The 26,119-nt window shown below is 39.9% G+C and overlaps 1 long non-coding RNA gene across 1 annotated transcript in view; it reads left to right on the top strand.

Annotated features, from left to right (window-relative positions):
* Positions 1-1,791: 1,791 nt before the first annotated feature.
* The window catches only part of LOC123480151 (uncharacterized), a 131,073-nt gene continuing 106,745 nt past the window's right edge, over positions 1,792-26,119 (top strand). Inside the window, exon 1 of the long non-coding RNA XR_008426123.1 lies at positions 1,792-1,950. This is a non-coding gene — a long non-coding RNA (uncharacterized lncRNA). The remainder of the gene's footprint in view (positions 1,951-26,119) is intronic.

Below are 26,119 nucleotides of genomic sequence, written 5' to 3'. Positions count from 1 at the left end.
GTTCAACTCCTTGTATCTGTCAGGATTGCTGGTTACAAGAATCCAGTCAGGCTGGTATAAGCAAAAAAGCTCCGCAATCTCCTGGTGGCTCAGAGACTCTGGCTTGAATGTTACACAACTAGAAACAACGGCCAGCTAGGCTACAAGAACCTTTGCTGGCAGAAGTATGAATCCTATCATTCCATGCTTCAACTCCACAGCTCAACAAACACTGGGCAGCTATCACCAATGACAGGAGGACCTAGACACCAGGAGCTTTGTCCCTTTTTCCCTTTAAGACTTGACAAATTAGCCACATGTTCTCTAGAATATGAATTTCACAGGCTTTTTTCTTCACACTGTTTACTTTTGAATGCAAGCATCACACCACTATGCTTGATGGGTGGATCCTAGGTGTTATGTGTCCATCTGAGCAGCTAAGGACTTAAGGGTACTTGTTTTGTTTCCTACCTTGAGGACTTGAAATTCACAAGGCAGAAAGTTTTTCAAATATTACAAAGCTCTCAAATGGCAGTGAGCAACTAGAAAATGTGGTCAAAATCTGTCTTCTGTAGGGCATTAATATTTTTCTTTTAACTAATATAAGATAATATGACATTATTATACTAGTTTCCTCAGTCTTAGTAGTTGTGAAACTGTTTTCTGGGGTTTGGGGCTGAGACCACCTTTCCCATCCCTGACGTCTCTCTCTTCAAGCAGGACACTGCTGTATATTACATTTCTCACATCATCTCTTTTCTCAAATTCATTCTTTCACATTCTGGGGGAAGCGTTGATGCATGGGACATGTCTTCTACTGTTACTTCCTGCTGGGACTCTACATAACATCTGCATGGCTATGGGCCAGACTTGAGATGGGACTTTGAGGTGCCAATAATTTTCTGAGCTATGCGAAAGTCACAATGGTCTTTGAACACCACGACCTTGGTTCTCTGGGTTGCCCTGTAAGGCCAACCACTACGGCGAAGTGCATTCACCCTCATCCTGGGCTTGAGTCTTTGTGAGAGGATCTCTGCTCTGTTGGAGCTTGGGCTGTCTTTGTGCTGACTCTCTCTTGTTGGGGGTCAAAGTACATTGCTTGTAAGAAGTAGGTATAAAAACAGAGAGCTGCTGATGTAGATTTTTCAAATTAAAATAAATTCATGCTGCCTAGTGATTTCAGATATTCTGTGAGCCCCTCAAAGTCTAGAATCATGTCTTAATCATTACTCATCTCTGTATTCCCAGTGCTTAGTATTGCATCTGACATGCAGCAGGCATGCAGTTCATTTTTGCTGAATGAATGAATAAGCGAATGTAGGTTGCATAAAGGTCACCAGTGTATTTTAGTAACATAGACCACTCACTCATTCATTCATTTAGCAAACATTTTTCAGAAGTTGCCTTCATGTGCAAAGCACTATACTAGATACCATGGAAATCTGAAGTAACTCAAATGTTACTAATAATTACAACCACATAAGAATAGCCAGCATTTATTGCATACTTACTGGGTGACAAGCACTAAACAGTTTCATGAGTATTTAGTTAATTCTCACAAAAACCCTGTGAGAAAAACACAATATTATTATTATTTCCACAAGGAAAGAACTGGTTCTCAGAAAGTTTAAGTAAATGAAAATAGGTTGGGATATGATGTTTACACAGTGAAGCTGGGGAGGTAAAGGAGCCATCTGGAATGTCTTAAATATCACAGGGCAACGCATTTGCAGTACTCAGATTCCACTCAAAAAGTCCTTGAGTGCTAAATGAATACAGCTGGGGAATCAGAACTTACCTGGCTACTTTTATGCAACCTGCGTTTTAGCAGTAGGGAACTCTGCTTGCTTGCTTGCTTGCTTGCTTCCTTCCACAAACATGAATGGCATGCTTGCTTTGTTCAAGGAACTATGCTAAGCATTGGGGGCAGGGTGAAATAGGTGAGACAGGAGAGACAGGAAAGACAAAAATGTAAGTAGATCATTGCAGAGAGTCTTTGAAATTTATTAGACTTGCCTTATAGCCTAATGCATGGTTAATTTTTGTAAGTAACCCTGTGTGTTCAACAAGTAGTTGGATGCATATGTTCTTTAGATTAGATTTGTTATTTGTGTTGTTCACATCTATGTCCTTGCTGTTCTTTGTTGGCTTGATCTATCAGTTACTGAGAGGAGTGTGTTAAAGTGTGTGAACCAAGTTTTCCCTTAACAGATATCTCAATTCTGTATGCATACATTTTGCAGCTATAACACATGCCTACGAGTTTAAAATTGTCCTATGTTCCTTGTGAATTGAAGCTTTTATGGTTATGTAGTGACCATTCTTATTTCTAATAATTCTTTTACCTTTTGGTTAGTATTTACTTGGAAGGAAGTAGTTCCAAGTGGTTAACAGTGGTAAAATGCCAGATGATGAGCGGAAACATAATTGTATTTTCTTTATGCTTTTCAGTATTTTCTAAATTTAATAACTATACATTACTTTCATAACTAGGAAAAATTATGTTTAGACAAATTTAATTTTAAAATGACAAAAAGTCAAGAGAGATCCTCCTTTCTGGTCAGGTTAATACTTTAGGGCCAATTCTTAAACAGCTAGCTTTGCATACGACTGAGTTTATATGTCCTGTAAGCAGCTTTTAGCACAGAAACTTTTATGATGGATTACAGGTCAAGAAAGAAAGACAAATAGAGTGATATTCTCTTCTGTCCTATTGGACTATTTATTATCTAGTGATGATAAAACATGAAGTCATACCTAACCCTACCAGGCAGAATTAGTCGCCCCTCTTCTGGGTTTTCGTAGTACTTCCTAAAGACTCAAACTCAACACTCACCACACTGCCTTGTGGGTTTTGATTTGCTGGGGAGCAGGAAACTCTTTCTGGATGGATCCAAGCTATAAGTCAACAAGGTCCATCAGACAGTGTGGGTGGGTTGCTGGAAGCAAGATCCAGCCTCAGGGCACTGGGAGGTGTCTGGTTATGGGGATGGGCTCCCAGGCTGGACTCAGTATGTTTATGACCCAGTGTTGGGGCACAAAGAATGCTGGCCAATGACATCAGGGCAAATCAGGGTTTACTAAGCAGAAAGCTCTTCACAAACACCAATCCTTGTAACAATCCTGTGAGGGATGTGTTGTTGTTCCTTGTGGCAAATTGCATGGATTTGCTTGTGCCACCTGTTCCAACCCCTTCTGGTGTGCCTTCCCGGTCTACAGAAGCTGTGCAACTAAAATGGCATTTCCCACATGCCCTTGCAGGTATAATTTTGGATGCAATTTCTGTTTTATCACTTGTACTCTCACAAAACTTGGATTAGTCACAGGGTTAAATAAGTTAGGTGTGAGGCATCTGTATTGTTTGCAAAGAAGATGCCAGAGGTTAAGTAGTTCTAGGGGCTGAAAGTTGTACCTGGAAACTGAGCTCGGAGCCTGGTCATCTAGCCCTTCCAATTATTTGGAAAGCTACTCATACTCTGTAATAAAGTCCTTCATGTGTTAACAAGTGAGAATGGACTTTGTTGTCTATAGTTGTGTTCTGACAAGTATACCCATTGTAGAGCACAGGAAACTGAGACTTGGAGCTAGGAAGTGACTTGCTCAAGGTCCTACAGCTAATGAGTGACAGAGATGGACTGTGAACTTAGGGCCTTTGATGCTAAATCAGGGCTCCTTCAGCTGCAGATCAAGCACCAAACTCAGGGACCAGGCCATGCAAACCCTAGGGCCTTGGAGATGGTACTGAGAAATCACACGTGCAGACCCATGGTCTGGGTACCACAGAGATGCTCTGACTACATTACCAAGTAAGAGGTGCTGCTATTCCCCACGGGCCTGGGCTGGAAGCAGCTCCTTTCCAATCACATCCTCATTACTTGCCCCTTCTTGTGGTCTTTTTTGCCTTTATACTTAGTATATAACTTGCCCTCCTATATTTCTGTGATTATATTGGGATTCCACACTATTTTGGTGTCTTATTCATTTTGGTGTCTTATTAAAATGTCTGTCCGCATTTTACTATGTGCTCCTTTACTGTGCTTAGAATATTTTATTGCTGCATCAAAACTTTTTAGGGATGAAGGAGGGAATAATGAGCCTATAAGTTGACAGGCAGATAAACGCATATTGAATTATAATTATTGGATTATTCTTTTGTCTCCCACTAAACTGTCTAAAGTAGACGTCCTGCTCATCTCAGCCCATTGGTGACTCATTTATGGCTCTGCTCATAATTTGTAATTATTTTATTTCTTTTATGAGGGGTTATGTTTATTTACTTTTATATTTTCTATACTAGGACATAAGCTTTATGAGGGTCCATGTCTACTTTGATCAGGGCTGCATCTGCAGCCCCTAGTCCAATCCTAGGACAAAGTAAATGTTTGAAATGTTTACTGAGTGAAGGAATGAATAAATGAATGGATGAAGATCAGGGATCATGTCTTGCCTTCTTCCGTTTGTGTGTTAGCATCCAGTTCAGGACCTGATACATAGAGGGTGCTTACTCACTGGAAAAATGGAGAAACTTAAGTATGTGTACGTGCCCTACATTCATGAACACAAATTGTATTTTTTCTTTTCAGTGTCTTCACAACTGAAAACTTCGGCTTGTTCATTATTCACTTGCTATTTATTCAAAAAATATCTGTGGAGCTAAGTTGATATAAAGATAAATAGCTTCAATTTTAGCATAGGATCCAGGACATTATATATCTTTAATACATTAAAAAAATAAATAAATAAGTGAAGGAAGGAATGTTAAATTTCTGGGGCTTGGTATGACCTGTAGAAAAGACACTCAGCATTTTCAGGCAGTGGGGTAACTTCATCTACACTGCATTGATTGAGTGCATTGGACACCTTTATACATGAGACGATATTTCCTAGATGGCATTCTCTCTGGCTGTTTCTTCTTTGGCTGGTCATGGAGAATAAGGATATGCAACACCTTTTTCTCTGAGGGTTGCTGTTGGGCCTGAGCAATCTCATTGGACACCAATCAGAGAGCTGAGGCACTGGCAGGAGAGAATAGAGAAAAAGAGAATGAGAAAACAAGGAGAATAGAAAAAAAAGAAAAGAGAGAATTCAAGTGATGAGAAGGAGGGAAAGAATGGAGGAGCAATAATAGTGATCATGCTGGCGATGCCTGCCAGTTATCGAATGACTTTTGTAGAGATTCTGTGTTCTGTTCAACACATATATTATCTCTAATCTTCATAACCCAGCCAGCAAGGCAGTAACATTATTTTCATTGTGGAGATGAGCAGACAGGCTCAGAGATGTTAATAAGTAACTTGCCCAGTCACACGCTGCTAAGAGGTAAACCCAGTCACAGGAGTGTCTGGCTCACAGCCATAGTATGTTCACCTGGTGAGGAACGACAGCGATCCACCACCAGGCATGCCTTGCACATCGCGTTTGCATTAGAACTTGTCAACCTCCTACTCTAGGTGGGATATCTAGATATCAACACTTTAACGTAGATATCTCTTTATCTGCTGACTCACAGACACACACACAACCAGAAAAAAGAAAAGAAAAATATGTTAATTTCTGTGTACACTTTGGCCAGAGGCTTCTGGAATACTTAGCAGAAAAGAGACATAATGGATGACAAATGGGCCGATATTCTCATAAACCACAGTTCCAGGAGTTCAGCAGTCCCCGACTTCAGCCTCACCCCCCACATGGAATGAGTAGGGTAAACAAAGCCATGCAGACTAAAAAAAAGCGACAGGAAAATAATAAACAAAATTGAGGGGCCATGTAAATACTTTCTGAATGTCCATTCCCCAAAGGGTTGAGGTCAGGCATGTGGCTCTATTCACCAGACCCTAAACAAAGGACTTGGACTATTTTATGCCCTGATCATTATTGTTAGTTAAATTAAAGCACAATAAAAACAAGTGTAATGGAATATTAATTTCAGTTACTGTAGCTAATTGAAAACATAGCAGGAGTTGTGACTATGGAAAATGAAGCGAGAACACTCAGAGGCACGTCCAAGACTAGCTTACCCTTTTCAAGTCGGCCAGTAGCGTGTTTTTGAGAAATGGCCATTATCCCTAGAGTCTATACTGTATATCAGGAGAAACACTTGGCCTGGGAAAAAAGAAAAGCAACTAACTCTCAGCTATCAGCAGACCTCAGACATTCAAATTCAGTTTGAAAACTACCTATTGTTAATCTCCTCACATAAAAAAAATATATAATCCCTGTCTAGCCAATGACTATGTAGTTTTCATCATGCTGCCCCCAGTTTGAAGCTTGAATCCTGGCACCTAAGGGTTGATCATCAATAATTGTTAGGTGAATGGGCGTAGGATTGTCAATGACCTTTGTTTACTGCAACAAATAAGAGGGCTTTCTTTCTTAGACAAATGACCCTTATCCTAAGTACAAGTTCAGATCAACTTGTAGTTAGATATTTGGGAGTACCAAATATCTAAGTTACTCCCAGATATTTGGGAGCGAGAAGATAGCCCTACTTTAGTTTGGTCCACAAGTCTAAGAGATGAAGGATGTAAGTAGGAATTTCTGTCTTTCTTGTTCTTTGCTGTATTTCCAGTGCCTAGAACAGCATGTGGCATATAGGGGATACTCAATAAGTATTTGTTAAATTAATGAATAGATGCATAGTATGGTCTTGGAAGGAGAGAATGAGTTGAGCAAAGGAGGCAAATGGAGAGTTCAGAACTTCACAGTGTAGTTTTATTTCTCTGCTAAGTTACCAATTCTCAGACATCAAGCACACTCTTATTCAATGTAAGGACAGATCAGTATAAATTGCCTGTTGGGATTAATTAGGTTTCCCCATATTAATATGAGGGACAGAGATAATGCTTCTAAAAGCATCATTCCAGCAACTTACTGAAAGTTGCTCTTGGATCTCTTAAGACACATAGGGGACACCTGAGGGCGAAGCCAGTTATTCTCATGTTACAGGGGAATGGCACGTCCTTAAGGATAATTTGTATTAGGTTTCTGGGCTTCGTATTCTCAACCTTCATTACCTACTTACACGTGTTGATTTTTTTCCGAGAAGAGGCTTACTCTACTCAGTTTTCTCAAGCAAAGGTACTTTACTGATCATCAAAGGCCAGTGATGCAGAGGATATATGTAAGAGGCTATGTTTAAGTAGCACTGAGAGAAATGTTCTTATGAAGAATGCTCCTAAGTAGGTGTCCTTAATCTGTACTTGACAATGTAATGGAGGGAGATACCGGCAAAAAACAAGCTAGGTGGACTTTAGCAGGAAAAATTTGTATGAGGTACAAAAAAATGTCATCAATATTCAGCAGTTACCCTATATGGTATACCACTTTTTTTCGTAAAGCCACTGTGTGTGGTATTCTGTGTTTGTGGGTGGCATTTTGTGGGGCTTTTTCAGGCAAGTATGTATATGTTGTTTATTGTCTTCTCCTTTTGTTATACCCTTAACCATTACTTTAAAGGGGGGCAGGGAAGGGCTGTTGAAACATTTATTTTCATTTAGACAAGTACCACATTTTCAAATGACTCCATTTTGAATTCAGTTCAAGTGATGGAAAGTTGATGAAATTTTGCATAGAACCACAAATTTCAAAAGTTGTCACAAGTTTACTGTTCCTTTATTGTCTCATGATCATTACGGGAGCCAAAGTCATATACTTTTGAACACATCTTTTTTGAATTGAATTCCCAGAACTGTGGTGCAAAGATGCAAGAAACTATTTTCACATAGTAAGGAAATGTTCGGTGGGCTTTTGCATTTTGTTTTACCTAAAAAACAATTTGAATGTAACTCTTTTACATTACTAGATGAAGCCTTCTGGTGTTAGCACACACAATCGGGCTCTCGTTAGCAACCCAAAGGAGGAGGAATGTCATAAGAGGGCAAGCAATGAAGGCAAGGGGAACATGATTTATGAATGCAAAACTTACAGTAGAACTTCAGACAGGAAAAAAGTTGACGATGCAAGTTAAAGCTGGCTCCAGGCAGCAATAACTGACTGAAGTGGCATTTATTTGGCTGATAACCCAAGGTCTTGCTGAACTTGCTAGTACAATAGAGGTAATTTTTATGGATGAATGAATTACAATAGCAATTTGCAGTCACATTATTTGATCTTTCCCTCATGGAGAATGACCTTGGAAGCTCCTCCCACAGCTTGAAGTTTCAAGTTTTCTGGTATAACTTAGAAACAGGAATGGCAGCCCTCCCTACTATATACCCCAAAAGGTGTTTGCAATAGGTTTGCGCATGTCACCTCTGCAGTAAAATGGGCAATGAGATTTGATTCCCCTGATGCAACTGAACTGAAAGTAGATTGGGTAGAGTATTCACATTCTGAGAAGGAAAATGACTTGCTCAAGTTCACGTAGCTAATTGACCTGCTTCAGGTGCTGTGTCTGTAGCTATTATGTAGGAGCTAATTAAACATGCTAAGGTCATAAGAAGATTATACAAAAGACTGCAAGCTTCTCTGAGAAGCATGGGTATCATGAGAGCAAGAAGAATATCGAATTCTTTATAAAGACCAGGATTTCTTTCTTTCTTTTTCTTCTTAAATTAGGAATGATATTAATAGACATTAAATAATTTTATAGCTGAAAGTTTGAAATTTATTTGCAGCATACTGAGAATCTTCAATGCATAGTTTGTTTAGAACATAGAGGGCTTTGGGGGAAGAGGAAACGTCACCATGTTAAGTTTAACATACGTGGAGTGTTTTCTCTTTCAAGTAATGCATACTTTTCCTTATACACCCTATGAATCCCAAGCAACATTCAGTCTGGGTGGGGTGAACATGTGGTACCACACCTGGAGAAATAGTTGAATCATCCATCAGTTGCAGTTAAGGTATTTGGAGCTGGCTTGAGGCATAATGATGGGCAGAGATCCTAGGTTTCTTGCCTACCTCCTCCCCTTCCAGCACCTTCCTCCCACCTCACAGCACCAGTTTGGGGACATTTTGGGTGAGGTGGAGAGGGGTGAGAGATAAGGCGGGCAATAATGAGCCAGTCTCCTCAGGGAGACCATGGAAGCTTCTTTCTGTCTCAATTTGCCATTTTTCCTTATTAACATACCAATACAACTAAGTCTCTCTAATCATCAAAAAGAAAGAAACCATCTCTCTTTTATATCCCCTTTTAACTATTATCTTTTTCTCTTTTCTCCTCACAGCTTGAGACTTATCTGAAGTCTCTTTCTTACCCTAATGTTGGTTCCTATACTCTTCAACCTTGTGTGACCTGACTTTCACCTTTACCTGGCCTCTGAAACTGCTGTCATTGAATTCATTAGTGACGCAATCGTCAAATTCAATGGCATGCTATAGTTCTTATCTTAGGCAACATAGCAGTAACTATTTTTTGACACTGTTGATTTCCCCATTATTCTCAAAACTCCTACTGGTCTTCTACAGTTTCCTTCTTACCTGCTGTTCTCTTGTTTCATGAGTTTCTCTTTCCTTTCATGTTGGTGTTCTCCAGTGATCTCTGGGGTCCCTCTTCTGTTCTTACTCTTCATACCCCCTGTCTTCTTCTCATATAGTTTCAAATGCTTTCTCCTTAGCACTGGACCTGTATGTCCAATTGCCTCATGGAAATCTTTCAGTCTGCACTGTAGACACCACAACTTTAGCACATTTTAAACTGAACTGGTTATCTCTTCTCCAAATCAAATCTTTGTCTTGTATTTTTTATTCTGTTTAATAAGGGCAACATACATCTGGTCCCCCATGTCAGAAATTTGGGGATAACACATAACTCTTTCACCCTTGCTACTTGTATAATTGTCATCAGATTCTCAAGCCTGCCTTTTCCTTTGCCTGCCTATCATCGCTACTGTAGTATACTCATCATTTTTTAATCCTAGCTGATTAACATTAGTCATAAAAGTTGTTACAGGGAAACTATAAACAGTGTGGTATGATAGGGTTTTTGACACCATCTCTCTGATAAGGTGACATTTTGGCCAGATGACAAGGAACCACCCTGGGATGATCTGGGAGGGGATGGGTAGAGAGTTCTGGGAGGAGAGAAGATAATGCACAAAACCCCGAGCTTGCTGGGTTTGAGAAGCAAAAACAAGGCTAAATCATGGTGAGCCATGGAAGGGTATAGGGGTATGAGATCGGAGATTACTCAGAGCATTTTAAGCCATGGAAAGGAGTTTGGATTTCATTATAAGTGTCATGACAATTTATTGGCCATGGAGAGAGAAGAAACATGCATGGCTCTGGGGCGTTAAAGACAAAATCTATTGAAATGAGGATCTAGAGAAGAAAGGATAGTTTGAGAAAAGATGATTGTAGTTTGAGGAATTTATTAGGAGTTCTGAAAATTAGAAATGTGAGTTTTGGGATTGAAGAATTAGTTGCTTAAAGATAAAAATAGAAGCTCTGGATTTGATGGGATTGCCAAAGAAAACAGAAAAGACTGACTGTAAAAGAAAGAACTAGGAAAGAAGGCCAAGAACAAAGGAAGTGTAATGGTGGAGAGAGAGGCCTCAAAGGAAATTCGTAAGGATAAGGGAGAGATGGCTATGTTCTCAGAGGCAGAGACGGGATGATTGGCAGAAGAGATAGAAAATGCTGTTTAGAGTCATGATGGATTTTGGATAAAGGTTAGCTGGGACCACACAGTGACGTAGAGGCCTTATAAAGGTGAACTGTCAGGTTGGGGCTGCTTGGTGAAGGCAGGGATCATAGGTGGGGGGAAGTTAAACCGGCTTCATGTGCTGACCCAGCTGGGCAAGCCAGGCAGGTCAAGGCCCAGGTCTAGTTTGACCAAGAACCAGTGCAAGGAGGTCACACTGACTGACCATCCTCAGTGAAGTAGGCCATAGGGCCATCTCCCGTGAGTGAGGTTACATTGATGGAAGTCAAGGGCTGGGGCCTTGAAGATGAAGTGTATTTCAAATAGCCACTATGGTTCCTTACAATAATTAGTCTAAAAGGGATGAGTAAAACCATTTCTGAGGATCAGTGAGCATTCAGCTGAAGTTAGAAAACATTGCTTTATGGTGGCCCAGTTTCCATGGTTTCCTTTCTCATGCAGCTTGGGAGAGGGAGCTGAGAAACCCAATTATTGTCTATAGTAAGATCAGGGCAAGAAGTAGTAATTTGATGCATTAGAGGCTCCTACATATTTTTCCCAGTGGACATATTATTTTGAACTTGATAGAATAAAATGAGATGATTCTAGGTGAAATTGAAATTTGTTTTGTTTCTATATTAAAAAATTAGATATGCTTCAGCCCAATTTCAAAAATATGCAATAAGTAGAACCAAGGTTTACATTAAGAGGCCTGCAATGATTTATATTTAATTCTGATTTTAAAAGAAGTTTGAAAATGTTGGACTACTTGCTTTAGTGATTTGGACTCTTATCTACCAAGCATGTGCTTTGGAGACCAAGAATATACAAATAAATAGTAATGGTATAACACAAATTTCACATTTTTTGAGTGACACTTTAACAATGTGAAGTTTTCCACTGACTGATATTTTAATGTCACACCCCCAACAAACCTATAATTAAAGCTATTTTGGCATTTTCATCTCAAATCCCTGCTTTTGGGGGGGTGGGCGGGTTATAATTCCACTTTTAAAATGAGCTTCCAGATACAATTTGACATACAATACAAAGTCTTATCCTAGCAACAATTTCCCCCACCCTTCCATCATGAAATAGAGGAATATGTGGCTTGTCAGATTTAAATGTTATAAAGGAATTTTAAAAAGGAAATTGAACCTTTTTTGTTTGTTTGGATTTGCTGACCAGAGTTTACATGTGGGAACTAAAGTCTTGCTACAGTACAATTCACACAACATCAGAGACCATACAACATATATCAGGTAGTGATGGGAGACGGTGGTGGTCCCACTTACTATTGTCTTCTTTTAATAAGAGCAGTGATTGATTTATATTTTTCTTTGAAAGAAATATACTTGCCTGTGATTTTTCCCAGGAAAAGAGTTTGGGTCTAGCTGCACATTTGAAACAGTGAATGAATAAGTTAGATCAGTGGCATCAAAACAGAAAACAAACAAAACATCAGGGTAGTTGAAGGAGAATCATCCTCTTTTTGTACATGGTCGCTTTCTCTGAAACCTTGTAGCGCAGAAAGTATATCTGGATTTCTAATCGTTTTCTTTCCCACTCATTTATTATATATAATATATATGTACTTACAAGTATGTACTTATTGTATGTAGATACAATGTATTATATATGCATTTATTTTATGTATATCTATAATCAATCTTGATCTCTTGAAGAATCATCATTTGGGCCTTTCCTCGCCTTGAACATGAATTCTGACTTAGGACAGGGGAAGCTTTAGGTACTTGTGGAGCCGGGAGTTAAGTTCTTCAGTAGAGTTCAGAAAGTAAAAGGAAAATTCTTGGGAAAAAATCTTATGCTGGGGTTGCGGGGTGGGGGGGAATAGAAAGGCCATTAAATTCTCGCAGGAAGGTCATAGGGGCAGTGGGAGGGGTCATGGACCAAGGGTCATTTGAAGAATGCCATTTTTTAGGTAGGTTTTAGGTATACATATCACTGGTTGGGAAACATCAATATGGTCTTTCTTACACAAACAATTCTTAGAGATGCCTCCCAAGACATTTTATAGCCCAGAGTCGGGGTGAGGAGAAAGGTGAAAACTAAACAACCACCATTTATTCATATCTGAATAAGAGGTGTTTGCACATAAAAATTCTTTCTGAAACTCTTGTGGTCATTGTATGTGGGCAAGGGCTTCACTATTCCTTAAGAGGGACATTTTTCGTACCAAGTTCTTTCCTTCTCTCCTTCCCAAACTTACGTACAAACTAATTTCCTCAAAAATAACAGAGTCTAAACCTCAAATACTTACAGAGATTTTATAGTTCCTTCCTCAAATTTAAAAATTCTCTGGTGTCACCATAATGTACAGGGTCTGACACAAATAATGCCCCCTTTTTTATTACAAAATCTTTTATTACAAAATCACAAGCATGTAATTCTGTAACATAACAATATCACACTCAGGCACACCATATAACACTTTAGGTGAAATGTTCAAATTAAAACTATAAATTATTACACCCATATTATTACCCTACCAACACCACTTGAGAAAGAGTTACTTCCGCCGGACCCTGTATATAAATGTGAAAGAAAGGAGTGACGTCAGGGACCACCACTGAGGTAAATGTAGTTACTTCATGCAGTTCTTGATAAACCTTTATGACAAATTAGAGGTTTCCCATTTCCCCCGTTGGCTGTCTATAAGATGCTGGGAGGGTTTTTTCTTTTCCTTTTTTTTTTTTAAACATAGGCTCTTAAGAATTTGTAGCTATGTATATTTAATACTGTCAATAAACGGCTTCCTCAAGACTCTGAGGGGCAATAATGGAAGCTGTTAACAAAGTGTGAAAAGCAACAGGCTAGCAAAGGTTAATCACATGGCTGCCCACTAATGACCTCTGCAGCCCCCGGTTTAAACCCAACAGCACTTGTAAAGACCAATCACGTGAATAATTTCCTGTCCGAGGTAGCCTTTATGGCTAAGAATAAAAGCAGAGCTGATGGTGAATAGAACCCCCCCGGCAGGGGAGGTGGTTATTATTTTTAAGCTGATCTAAACACCTGGGTTTCCCACTGGACCCTATTAAACTTCCTCCATTATGTCTAAATATTTCAATCATTTGTACAGCAGGTGTGAATTATTGCATTACTAAGACAGGTAGGAACTAAAAGGAGGGGCAGATTGTCCAATGGCGAAGAGCCCCTTCCTCAAGGTGGCGATGGTCAGGTAGGGAGAATCCCAGGCTTTGGGAAGGAATTTGGAAGGGTCATCCCTTCCTCTGTAGCTCCCTGACCCCACCCCTCCTCAAGGAAGACCACACGTAAAGCCATTCAGACCCAGAAAATTTTACTATGTTAAAGGCCTGTAGATGAGGAGATTCCTTAGCTTGCCCTGGTAACCCATTTCATTGTTTAACAGCCCTCACTATTAGCCAACACTTTTCCCATATAAAGGACTTAAGTAATTTCTGCTGTGGTTTAGACCCATTTTCCCTGTCCTGTTTTTGGATGGCTGTATTTTGCTGGCTCTTCCACATTTTATTATAGACTTGGTTAAACATTACTCCTCTCAATGAAATTGCTAAGTCTTTGAAGATTTTATTTTCTACCTCCAGCTTACAGATCTCAACATATTTAAGTGAGGAGCTTTGATTAAAGCTCTTATGTAGTAACAATGACTGTTCTATGCAAGAACGGGATTTAAAAGCAGTAAGAGGGCTTCAAGATTCCCATCGGGTCAGTTCATAATCAAGGCTTCCTCTTTTCTTATTTGCATCAAGAAAAAGAATGGGATGTGCAGTCAGATTTAAGTTCAGTTTTGCCTCTGTTATTTCTTGTGAGGGCTTGAACAAATTACTTACCACACTAAAACTCAATTTCCTGAGAGCAATGACTACTTCTTAGATTTTCTGTAAGGAAGAGGTTAAGTAATTTTCATGCAGTCCCTGAAATGCCGTAGATGCTCAGTATATGTTACTTCTTGTGTCTTTCTTCTTTATTAGCAACCCTAAATCCAGAATGGTGACTTACACTTGTTAAAGATCCACAGGAGGCATTCAACTTTAGCAGATTGGGGGGTAATATGGTTCCAAGTAGCAGACACACAATTTGAGCTGATTTATGCAAGAGGGGGATTATTTACAAACTCACTTAGACAGTCAGCAGGAAAAACTTAGGGCAGCCAGGTCTCAGAGATGCCTAGAAACAGGGACTCTCTAGGGATGTCCACCAGGGCACTTTTCATCTTTCTTCTCGGCTCCTTTCCTGGATTCTCAGCCTTATTTTCTCAGACTGACTTCTGTTTGATTTGAAACATGGCCTTCTACTTCTCCTAAGCCCACATCTCCCACCTTTACTGCTACCGTGGGGGCCCATCCTCTCAGAGCTCCTGCTAGAAAACCATAGGGGTAGAGTTTAAATTGTAACAAATGGGTCCTGTACCCATTCCCAAACCATCAACTGGAATTGGGAGCTGGGAAGAGGAACTGTGATTGCTTTCTATGAATGTAGTGTGGTTGAAACAGTGGTAGGGTTGGTTCCCTAAAAGGTGAGGGATTGCTTCTAGAGTAAGGGATGGTACTGGACAGCAGGGCAAAATATTGCTAGGAATCCTAAGGGACCCCTCTTCACCTGTGTCTTTACTGCCACAGGTGTCATAGCTGGGTGGTGTGGGCAAAAGATTTAAAAGAGGGTATTTTAAATTTGTTTTTCTGATTGCTTATTGATAATGATGGTGATAGTGATGACCAAGAGAACAACCAGATTCTTCATGTAAATTAATTTTTATTACAGTGCAGTTGACATACAATATCATATCAGTTTCAGGTGTACAGTACAGTGACTTAACACCTATACATACACCTTATGAAGTGATCAGCACAATCAGCCTAGTAACCATCTGTGGCCCGTTATTATGATAGTATTGACAACATTTTCTGTGACGTACATCACATTCCTGTGACTAATTTATTTCATAACTAGAGGTTTGTACTTCTCAGTCCCCTTCAGTTTCTCTCCAACACCCCGTCCCCAGCAACATTCAGTTTGTTCTTTGTATCTACGACTTTGTTTCTGTCTTGTTTTGTTTGTTTATTTTGTTTCTTAGATGCCACATGTAAGTGGAATTATACAGTATTTGTCTTTCTCTGACTGACTTATTTCACTTAGCTGATTTTTTGTGTTTGTACAGTGCTTTAAAACTCTGCCGGGTGTTGGTCATTCTAGAGCTGCCCCGCCTTTCCAGAGTCCTGGGGGTGTATCTGGAGCGATCATATTTATCTAGTAAAAAATTGGGACACGTATGGTGGTTCTTTTATTTTCTTTGTGCTTCTCTGATCTTTCCAAATTTTCAAATAAAATGAACATGCATTATTTTAATAATTAAACAAATGGTTCCTAGAAATCACTGGGACTTGTGCATGAACCCTTCCAGCTCCTTCCCACTTCCAGACCTTTGCTTGTGCTCTTTCATGGCCCCAGATTTTCTTTCTTGTGGATGTTTCCTTTACTTGCCTTGGGTTCCAGCTGAAATGTCATCTCCACAAAGAAGCCATGACCAGGTGCAGGTTTTGTGGGGCCTGAGGCTGGTGTAATTTGGGGGGTCTCTCTAAGGAAAGGAGTAAGAAATCACAAGTATAAATTTATACTCAAAAGTGAGTGTTTATTTAAAATCAGAAAAGGCACCATAAAAAATAATAAGTTTAAAAATGTAGCTAGTACCATAAACACTGCTTTAATAGTTCTTTCCCCTGTATTCTCTGGCTACATATCTTTTTTTTTTTAAATTGAGATATCATTGACATGGCTCCATATCTTTTGATTGTTCCTTCATATGATAATGATATCATAATGTTTTCCATAGTGAGAATAAAAAGATAATTTGGTTTTCTTCTAGCATAGTAGTCAAATTTGTATTTTTATTATGACAGTTTAGAAATGTTTATTTTAGCTTCAAAGCTTTTTTTAAATTAGTAATGCTATGCAAGTGTTTAGTAGTAGTATTTTCCCACAGGGCGAAAGCCCCATCTGGTCCTCTGCATTTACACCTGGTTTCTCCCCTAGCTACCTTCCTACTGCTGGTGCCAGGCCGTGAAGGGCACAGTCCTAAGGAGATACCTATAGGCTGCACCCTTGTGCCATCTGCTATGAGTTGGTAAAAAGGATGGGAGGAATGTTTATGAAAACATTTCTTACATTGGGGATGCTCGCAGTAACTTAGCTATACTCCGTAATGTGTTTCACCATAACCAAGTAAAATGTACTCTCATCTCAATTTCCCTCTAACCAGACCCCAACATGCCTCTAGCCAGAGGCATGTCCAGCTCCACATAAGGGGAAATAAGACAGGGAAACCAGAGTAGCAAAAGGCAATAGTCTTAAGTGATTGTAGTTAAAATAGCTTACATTTGCAAATTTTACAAAAAACATAGCCATTTGAACATGCTGCAGACTTCCCCATTTCCAGAGCCTTGGAAGGAGCCCATGCAAATGAGTGGCTTTCAACATGAAACTTATTAATTCAAGGCAAATCCACTGTTACACTTGATCCAAAAGATAGGTTTCTGTGCCCCACTATTTTTTGTAATTGATTGTTCTTTTTCCTTTTAACTGTCTCTTGCTTTTATTTATTTTCTTTTTTATTGAATTTATTTGTATGACATCTGTTAATAAAATTATATAGGTTTCAACTGTACAGTTCTATGTCATCTGTATATTGTATTGTGTGTTCACCACCCCAGGTGAAATCTCCTTCCATCTATACCGTGTCCTACCTGCCCCCAACCCCCTTTCCTCCCGGTAATCACCATACTGTTGTCTGTCTGTGAGTTTTTTGTTTTGTTTTTGCTTAATCCCTTTATCCCTTTAACCCAGCCCTGTGATCCCCATCCCCTCTGACAGCTGTCTGTTCTCTGTCTATAAGTCTGTTTCTATTTTGTTCATTAGATTCCACATATGAGTGAGATCATGAGGTACTTGTCTTTCTCTGACTGGCTTATTTCACTTAGCATAATGCTCTCCAAGTCCATCCATGCTGTTGCAAATGGTAAGATTTTCTTCTTTTTTACAGCCAAATAGTATTCCATTGTGTAAAAGTACCACAGCTTTTGTATCCACTCTTCTACTGATGGACACTTGGGCTGCTTCTAAATCTTGGCTATTAGGAATAATGCTGCAGTGAACATAGGGGTGCATATATTCTCTCGAATTAGTATTGACATTTTGGGTTTCTTCAGACATATTCCCAGAAGTGGAATCAGTGGGTCATAAGGCAGTTCCATGTTTAATTTTTTGAGGTAACTCCATATTACTTTCCACAGTGGCTACATTCTCGTCAACAGTAAATGAGGGTTCCCTTTCCTCCACATCCTCTGACTCCTAGTTTTAAAATTAAATGTTAATCAGTATGCTTGTTTAAATATCTGTCTCTCACATTAGGATTATGTACTTTACAAAGGGAGGTACTACTTCTGTATTCACACCACTGTATACCAAGACTTGCCCTCTTGCTAGCACATGCTCAGTACTCACTAAGCTTTACTTGAAAACAACAACAAAAAGAATAATGAATAGATTCCAGGGACAGCAGGATTGAATATTGACTTCTGACTTCCATCATTACGCTTCCTGCCCAGCTGCCCAGGGCCCAGGGCTCTAAGTAAGTCACCTCTCCTTGGTCCACCATCTTCAGGGTGCATGTGGTTCCAGTCCCAAAGTGGTAGATTAAAATCTAAATGTCCTTTTCAATTTTTCTTTCCCCAAGGCCAAGCTATCTTCTGTGGGACCCAAAGCTGACCTGATAAAAATATTCTGTGTTGATAATGATAATTTATTATGATGTAAAAGGCACATTCATATGGATGACACAAATATACTAATGAGAAAAGATAGCAGGCATTTTTGCAAAGGTTTTCTGAAGATGGTATGTCCAGCCCACCCCTAACAACACCTTAAATAACACACACATATATGTGAAGTTACAAGTCAAGAATTTCAGGCTAGTTTGGAAGGAGGAAAGATTTGTGTAAGAAAATTATTGAGAGGGTAGAGTCTTGCAGTTCTGTGTGGAAATCACAGTATGTGGGAAACCATCAACTTCATCTACACCTAGCCCTTGCTTGAATTCCCTGATTCTGAGATAGCTGATGTTTGTTCTCTTTGGTTTGGTGTTCAGGATTTTATGACATTATATTAGGGATGCAAAATCTGAAGAAAGGTGAGGTTAACTGAATTTTAAAAATGTACTTCCAACACTGTCTTGCTTCCTTTTTATTGGCCTTACAGAAGCAGTAAAAATGAATGAGTTATGAATGTTTGCTTGAACCGCATAGCAGAGGCATCAGATCTGCAGAAGTCCATGCTAGGAAGTGAGCAGGAGACTGTGCCACAGTGAAGGCTGTCCTGGGTCGTGAGCACTCAGCTCCTTTCCTCTATCATGTCTCTGTCACTTTTTTGAGGACTGACTTACAGCAGAACATTATATATTCACCTGTCCAATCCCATAAGCTTTTATTCAGTGTCCATTCTGAGGAAGCACTATCTTAGGCATGGGAGAGTCTGAGATGAATAGGACAGACTCCTGCCATCAATTCTTTCTTTTTTAATTGTTCAAGTACAGTTGTCTCCATTTTCCCACCACGACTTTCTCCCACCCCACCTATCCCCACCCCACTCTTACTCCTGCCCCCTTTGGCTTATAGTCTAGTAGAGGAAACATATGAATAAATAAGTTACAAAATGGTGTTTAATAAGTACAATAGAGTATTGAAACAGAGGTAGTATGGGAGAGAGACTAATGAACTTGGGGAGGGGCGGGGGACTGAGGAAAGCCTCTAACGAGGAAATAACACAAATTTTATATGTGATGGGCCTCCGAACACACTTGATGAGTCTCATTCTCCCATACTGCAGCAATAAGATGATCCATATGGCGGTGACTCTTCACTAGTGATGTGAAATGGTGTTCACTGAGAAACCTCTATTGCAGACACTGTCAGGGCGCAGTTTATGATCTCATCAAATCCTCACAACTCTTTGAGGGTTAGTGGTCTCCACTTTATAGATGAAGAACATGAAGCTTAGAGAGTGAAACTTGCCTCAGGTCATGCAGCTGCTACGAGACAGAAGCTGGTTTCTAATTCAGGTGGGTCTGACTCTGTGGCCCAAGCTGTTGACCAAATTGCATCACAGGGAAGCGAGGCCTTGATATTGCACTTTTCATAGTGCATATCTTAGACCTTTCATAGTGCTTTCACCTGTTTTTGACTCATGTGAGCCTCTTAACACCGTGAAGATGACCCAAGGAAGACATTAGTATTCCACTGAAGGCGAGGAAAATGTCTTGTAGTCAGTAGGAGGTAGAGCTGGGTCACTCCTGGTTTACTCCTGGTTTAGGGCTCTATCCACTACGGAATGACTGAAGTCTGCCACATGCATAGAAGCTATTGCTGTTTCTCTCACCGCATCCCTCCCTCCCCCATCCCAGCCTCCCAGCACCAGGTTTCCTTACTTGATTTTAACATTACAAAGAAAATTTCTCTACACAGCTGGTATGAATGGGGGAGGAGGGAGGCTCTCTCTTTCTCATAAATTATCCTGCTGAAAGGAAGAATGTAAGGGAATCTAATGTGTCACTGGAAAAAGGTTAAGTGGTATGAAGTTTTTATTTTAAAGGAGCAGTCAGAGCTGTGTCTCATGTAGGTGACTCATTATGTTTACGTATGTGTGAGAAGTGATAATAGTGTAAGTATCACAAAATCCCAACAAACCACAGGTTATTATCAAATGGCTTTGGATGGTCTATGGCAGGGGTGTCAAACTCATTTTCACCGGGGGCCACATCAGCCTCGCAGTTACCTTCAAAAGGCCAAATGTAATTTTAGGACTATATAAATGTAACTACTCCTTAAATAGGGCAAGGAGCTCAGTGCTGCTGCTGGGTAGAAACAAGGTGCTGGGCCGGATGAAACAAGGTGGAGGGCTGGATTCGGCCTATGGGCCTTGTGTTTGCCACCTGTGGTCTATGGTCAAAACATGTCCTTAAGGAATCTTATGTAGGTCGAAAGATGAGCAATACCCACCAGCCAGCAAGGCGAGCCTTGGGCCTGCCCTCAGTGGCAGTGTCTTCAAGGGTTTTCATCAAGCAAAACTACCTTGTCTTTGTCAGGCTGGCCTCCTTGTGGGGTCCAGGGTGTCTCTGTTGGTACTCCACTGAGGAATTCCAAGTGACACCTTTACTGGGAACAAACAGAAAGTTCCTTTCTGTGACTTGCACTGTTTACAAGGCTTTCAAATGTTTAGATCTCATTATTTTGAAAATATTACCATATTCTTTCCTTGAGAATTTGATAGATATTCCCTAATGAGTTTTGTCCTTAGGAATATATGAAAAAATACATACATGGGAGATCCAAACTTAATTTACCTTTCACTGTCATCTGAGGTTGGAATAGAAGCATTTCACAGCTAGGAAAACTACACGGGGAAACTCGCAAGGAGATGCACCTTCTTCAAAAGGCAAATTAAAGTGCAAATGAATTCAAGGCATCTAATATATTGCAAGTGCTCAAGAGAATATGTAAAATAGGTACTGTACTAATTTATGTGGAAAACTTTATAAATTGTGAGTCGTTATAAATAGTCACCAACAGGATGGGTCCCTCCCATCCTCACTTCTGATGTCACCCCTTGGAGAAAGCTATGTTCCTGATCCCTCTTCTCCTACCAGGTAGGCATTTCTCCGTTGACGTTCATATTATCCTGTGCACATCACTGTCACTGTACTCATCACCTTGGAGCATGATTAGCTATTGTATGTTCTCCACTACACAGAGGGCCTGGGAATTACTGATGGCTCCTAGCCTGGCATGAAGCAGGTAGTGGGTAAATAGTTGTGCCATTAATGACCAAATAAATAAGTGAACTCTTGAATCTTAATTCTCAAGTGAACCTTGTTATAAAGATTGGATAATATTTTCTGATACAGGCTTTTTTTTAAAAAATAAAAAAGCAATCTTGGAGAGACCAAGTGCCATCCAGATCCCTGGGAGTGTCACAAGGTGTATCAGTTTATTAACTAATTGCTCTGGGACATTTTGCTGTAAAGTGTTTTCTAGTTTGTTTAATTGAGTCTAGTCTAGATTCTGACCACAGAATCATATTGAAGAACACCGAATTAATTTCTTACTTGAGGAAATGCTGCTTTAGAAGTTAAATGAAAATATGAGATGTCACAAGGCATAATTAATGTCAGATGAGTGTTACCAATTTGTAAAGAAAGATGAATGTGGAACTCTCTGCAAAATCTTCTTGAAGGAACATGGAAGCTTGAAGGACAGATTAAATCTGGAAAGGCGGGAGGGAAGGAAAGGTTTTTCATGTTTTTCCTCCTAGCCCCTGATAGGATGCACTCCCGTTAATAGCAGTGTCTCACTGTGGGATGATGTGGTGGAGTTTGGGGGGAGGAGTTGTGAGTGGGATAAACAAATACCCTTCTCCTCTTTTCCGCTGAGATTCCGAACCCCCACCTCACATGGGGCTTCAAAGGTGGGTGAGTGGTCAGAACTTCCAGAGACTCTATGGCTGACAATTTACCTTTATTGTGTTAGACATTTTTGATATTACTCAGCCTAATTGAAGAGCTTCCATCAAAACTGTGAGTTATTGGGGATTCAACTTTTGGGGGATTTTAATCATGGCAGGGGGAGAGACATAGAAATTGGCTTGTTTACTGCTTGGTGCAAAATCCGTTACCAGTCTTGTCTGGTTCTACCCACACGATCAGGGATTTTAGGACCGAATTACACTTTTGAGACTATCTAATGCTGCAGCTCCCCTGTCTCAAGATGAAAACACTGAGGCCAAGGGTTTTCAGGAAAAACTATAAAGGACACATGGACAAAACCAAGGGTGGGGTGGGTGGAAACAAGGGAGGGAGGTGGGGTTGGGGGGAGTGGTGGGGGTAAATGCAGACAACTGTAATTGAACATCAATAAAATAATATTTCTAAAAACCAAAAAAAAGAAAATAAATTTAAAAGCATTAAAAAACAAAAAAGAAAACACTGAGTTCAGGGAAAGCAAGTTATTACCTCAAGGGTACACTGAATTAGGATTGAGACTCAGGATTCCTGCCTCCCACGTTTAAGTCCCTTCCTCGTTTCCATTAGGGAAGAACTCACCTGGAATCTGGCCTCATTCTACAATGGGGCACGAAGCTTCACCCATGTTCAGAGGGCAACTGACTGAGGGGTGCTAGGAATAGTCTCTGCACTTTTCCATGTTCCTAAGTTACCACAAGTCCAGGCAATTTCCCCTTACATGATTAACATGCCCATCTTTTATTTCATGTTTTACCTGATGCTCACAGGCTTGTCCATGGGACATATTTCCCCCGGAACTGATGGGTATAGTCAGTGTCCCTGGTTTGAGTTTCTTTTGAACTCTGTTTTGTGACCCCAAGTTGTATGCTTTCTAAAATGTGTAGCTGTCACCATGGTTTGATCCCCGCAAATCACTCAAATTACTCTTTGAAAATAGGAATGTGGTGAGACATTTTGTATTCCAGTTCCCACCCTTGACCTCTTTCTTCCCTTTCTGTGATTCGCTTATATTTTTAGGCCCTAAAGAATGATTGAGTTAATTTTCATGTCTTATTAATTTGACAATTTGGCTTTCTTATTCCACTAAATAGTTTTTGGATTAATCTCAGAGGTTTATGTTGAGAAGAATGCTTATATTTGAAATAGATTTTACTTATATTTTGCCAGATAACTGGTACATTTAGAGTCTTTGTGTGTATGTGTGGGTAGTATAGTCGAGGAAGTTTCAAAAACTTCTCATTTCTCCAAATTTCTGCTTAGGTTGAAGGTAGAATAAAATTTTCAATAAAAGAGGGAAGTGTTTCTAAGAGTCCAAAGAGAGAGCCTTACACATGCTTTCCCAACTCTTCAATATGAATTATTTTCCTTCGATTTTTTTAGAGTAAGCAGAGGCCAGGCCAAGCTTGTTTGGAAGTCAGTCTGAAAATGAGTGAATCTAACAACAAAAAAGGCCTTTTCTGGGGCGCTCAAGCACATCATTCACAGCTAACTGCGTGTTATTCCACAGCAGGGATTACAGACATGTATGATAGATCATATGCTCAAAGACCCAAGTCATAATTGTGTAGTGAAATAATTGATCCCTTCCATAGGAATAGAAATCCTTGTTAAGTAAAAATACTTGGGAACAGAGATTGTAGTTTGCACAATGACTGATTTGCGACACGGGCTTTTTTATTCTTTCTGTGCTGCGTGTGTATGTGTGCTTGTGTTTTGTTTTGTTTTAATAAACTGTATAGTTTTCCTGTAACACTGGAAAAGGGCTGTGTATATGCATGTATTTGTGTGACTGTGTGTGAAAAAGACTCATGCCGGCCCTTCTCACCTGTTTGGTAGAGGCCTCTTTGAAGCAGCATCCTATAGTCTTCTTGATAAGGAAGGAAACAACTTCAATCCCGTGTTAGAGAGGAACTGTTGGTGCTTTTGAGCAGCACACACTTACAACTCACTTTAGAATAAAGTGTACTGCAAACACCTAATTTTTACAGAACTGCTTGTATTTGGAGTTACCAATTAAAAATACTCACGCTCTTCCTTCTTTTCCTGTTCAAATCTGCAAGGTTATTTAATTGAAGTCCTATTTGGTGGATGCAGATGCATGATGTGTTTGAATCATCAAACAGATTTAGTGTGTTTTGATTGTTGTGTGTGCCTCATTGCTATTCCCAGAATGTCGAGCTGAGCTTATGCTCCTCGGGAAGACTTAGACGCCTGAAACAGTAAAAGAGTCCTTTCTTCTCCTCCCGCCCTCGCCCCCCATTTTCGTTGAAACTTTGCCAATATCAGATCACGCTCTGTCTGTTGCTGCATTAAAATGAAGTCATTCCCTCCCACTTGTCGCCCTCCTCCCACCCCTACCTTTCCCTGGCTCTCCAGCCCCACGATTGTCTCACTAAGTCTGCAGCCACTTTTAATGTTATGGACAAAGTTTTTAGGTTTTATTTTATATTTTCTGCCTTTCTCTCCTCTCCATGTTTCTCCCCATTTCTCCCCTTTTCTTAGAGGTTGTTTTTGGATTGGGGGCTGTGAAAGGGAAAGAGAAGGGGCCTGTTTTCCTCTCGAGGTGAAAACAGCCTTGGACCCGGCAGGTGCACGGCCTCCAAGCAGCTGCTTGCGACTCTCAAGCTGAAGCTCTTACTTCCCCCTCCAAGCCAAGAGCACTTCATATAATCCTTTCATGCAGTTCACACTGTAATTGCAGAAACCCCAACTGCTGGGGCTCATCTTATTATTATTATTGCAATTCTTATTTTTGTTGTTGTTTTTCCCTGGTAACACCTTCTGCAAACGGGAACCTGTCTTGTTCATTAGCTTTTTGTGTAAGATGAACTGCTTCTCCAGAAGCAAGATTTTTTTTTTTTGTCTCGCTCTTAGCCCCATTCCCCTACTCCCCCTTCAGCCCTTACCCCCCTGAAGGCCACTCAGGGAGCAGCACATGTGGAACTTTTATGCGGTTCTATAGGGCCTTTTATTACCCTGCGGGCTGCATCCTCTTTTTAAGAAAGAGGCCAGTGGTTAGGTGCTGGCAATGAAAATTATTTTCTCGAACACCAGCTTGTTTTCTCAAGGTTCTGCTTATTTCTTTGGTAATTACGGGACTAAAGGATTCTCTTTCTTCCTTCCTTTCGTTCTTCCTTCCTTCCTTTCTTTCTTTCTCTCTCTCTTTCTCTCGTCGACCTGTGAGTGCTAAAGTCTGTGGAACAATCATTTCGTGGTTTTGAGGAAGAAAGGGCCAGGGATGAAAGTATGGAGAGATTCTATTTTTTAAAAATGCTCTTAGGAAATGCTTACAGAATTAATGGCACACTTTTATTGCGGATTTAAAGAAAACCTGGCATTTTGAGGGTCAGAAAATATCTAAACGATTATGGATATCTAAGTCTAATTTGTAATTTTGATTTACTTTGGCCTATTTTTTAATTACTTACCAAAATTCAGCAATTCATGACCACTGTCATTTTGTTTTTTAAATTTTATTATGGCCACATACTACCTGTACCTGCATTACTTTTAAATAAAACATTTTTATGTGGATTTACCTTTTATTTTTTTAAAGATTTTACTTATTTATTATTAGAGAGAGGGGAAGGGAGGGAGAAGGAGAGGAAGAGAAACATCAGTTGGTTGCCTTTCACACGCCCCCAACTGGGGACCTGGCCTTCAACTCAGGCGTGTGCCCTGATGGGGAATTGAACCAGTGACCTTTTGGTTTGTGGGATGACACTCAACCCCCTGAGCCAGCTAGGGCTGGACTTACCTTTTAAATGTAATTTAGTTGCAAGGGAAGCTATTTACTATGAAAACATCACACTGTTACTATGAAAATATTACTATGAAAATACCACTAAATAAATGGTGAACAAATCTGATATGACATAAAGAGAACATAACTTTAAAGTAAACAACTGAAAATACAATTGTTATCAATTTTTTTTGTGCTACAGCTATTGTAAAGTATAGGAAAAGTGTTGGAGATTAACTGAGAC

Source organism: Desmodus rotundus, chromosome 2 (genome assembly GCF_022682495.2).
Source record: "Desmodus rotundus isolate HL8 chromosome 2, HLdesRot8A.1, whole genome shotgun sequence".
NCBI classification, from domain to species: Eukaryota; Metazoa; Chordata; class Mammalia; order Chiroptera; family Phyllostomidae; genus Desmodus; species Desmodus rotundus.
Note: the sequence above shows the minus strand (reverse complement) of the source record. Positions and strands in the feature narration are given on the sequence as shown.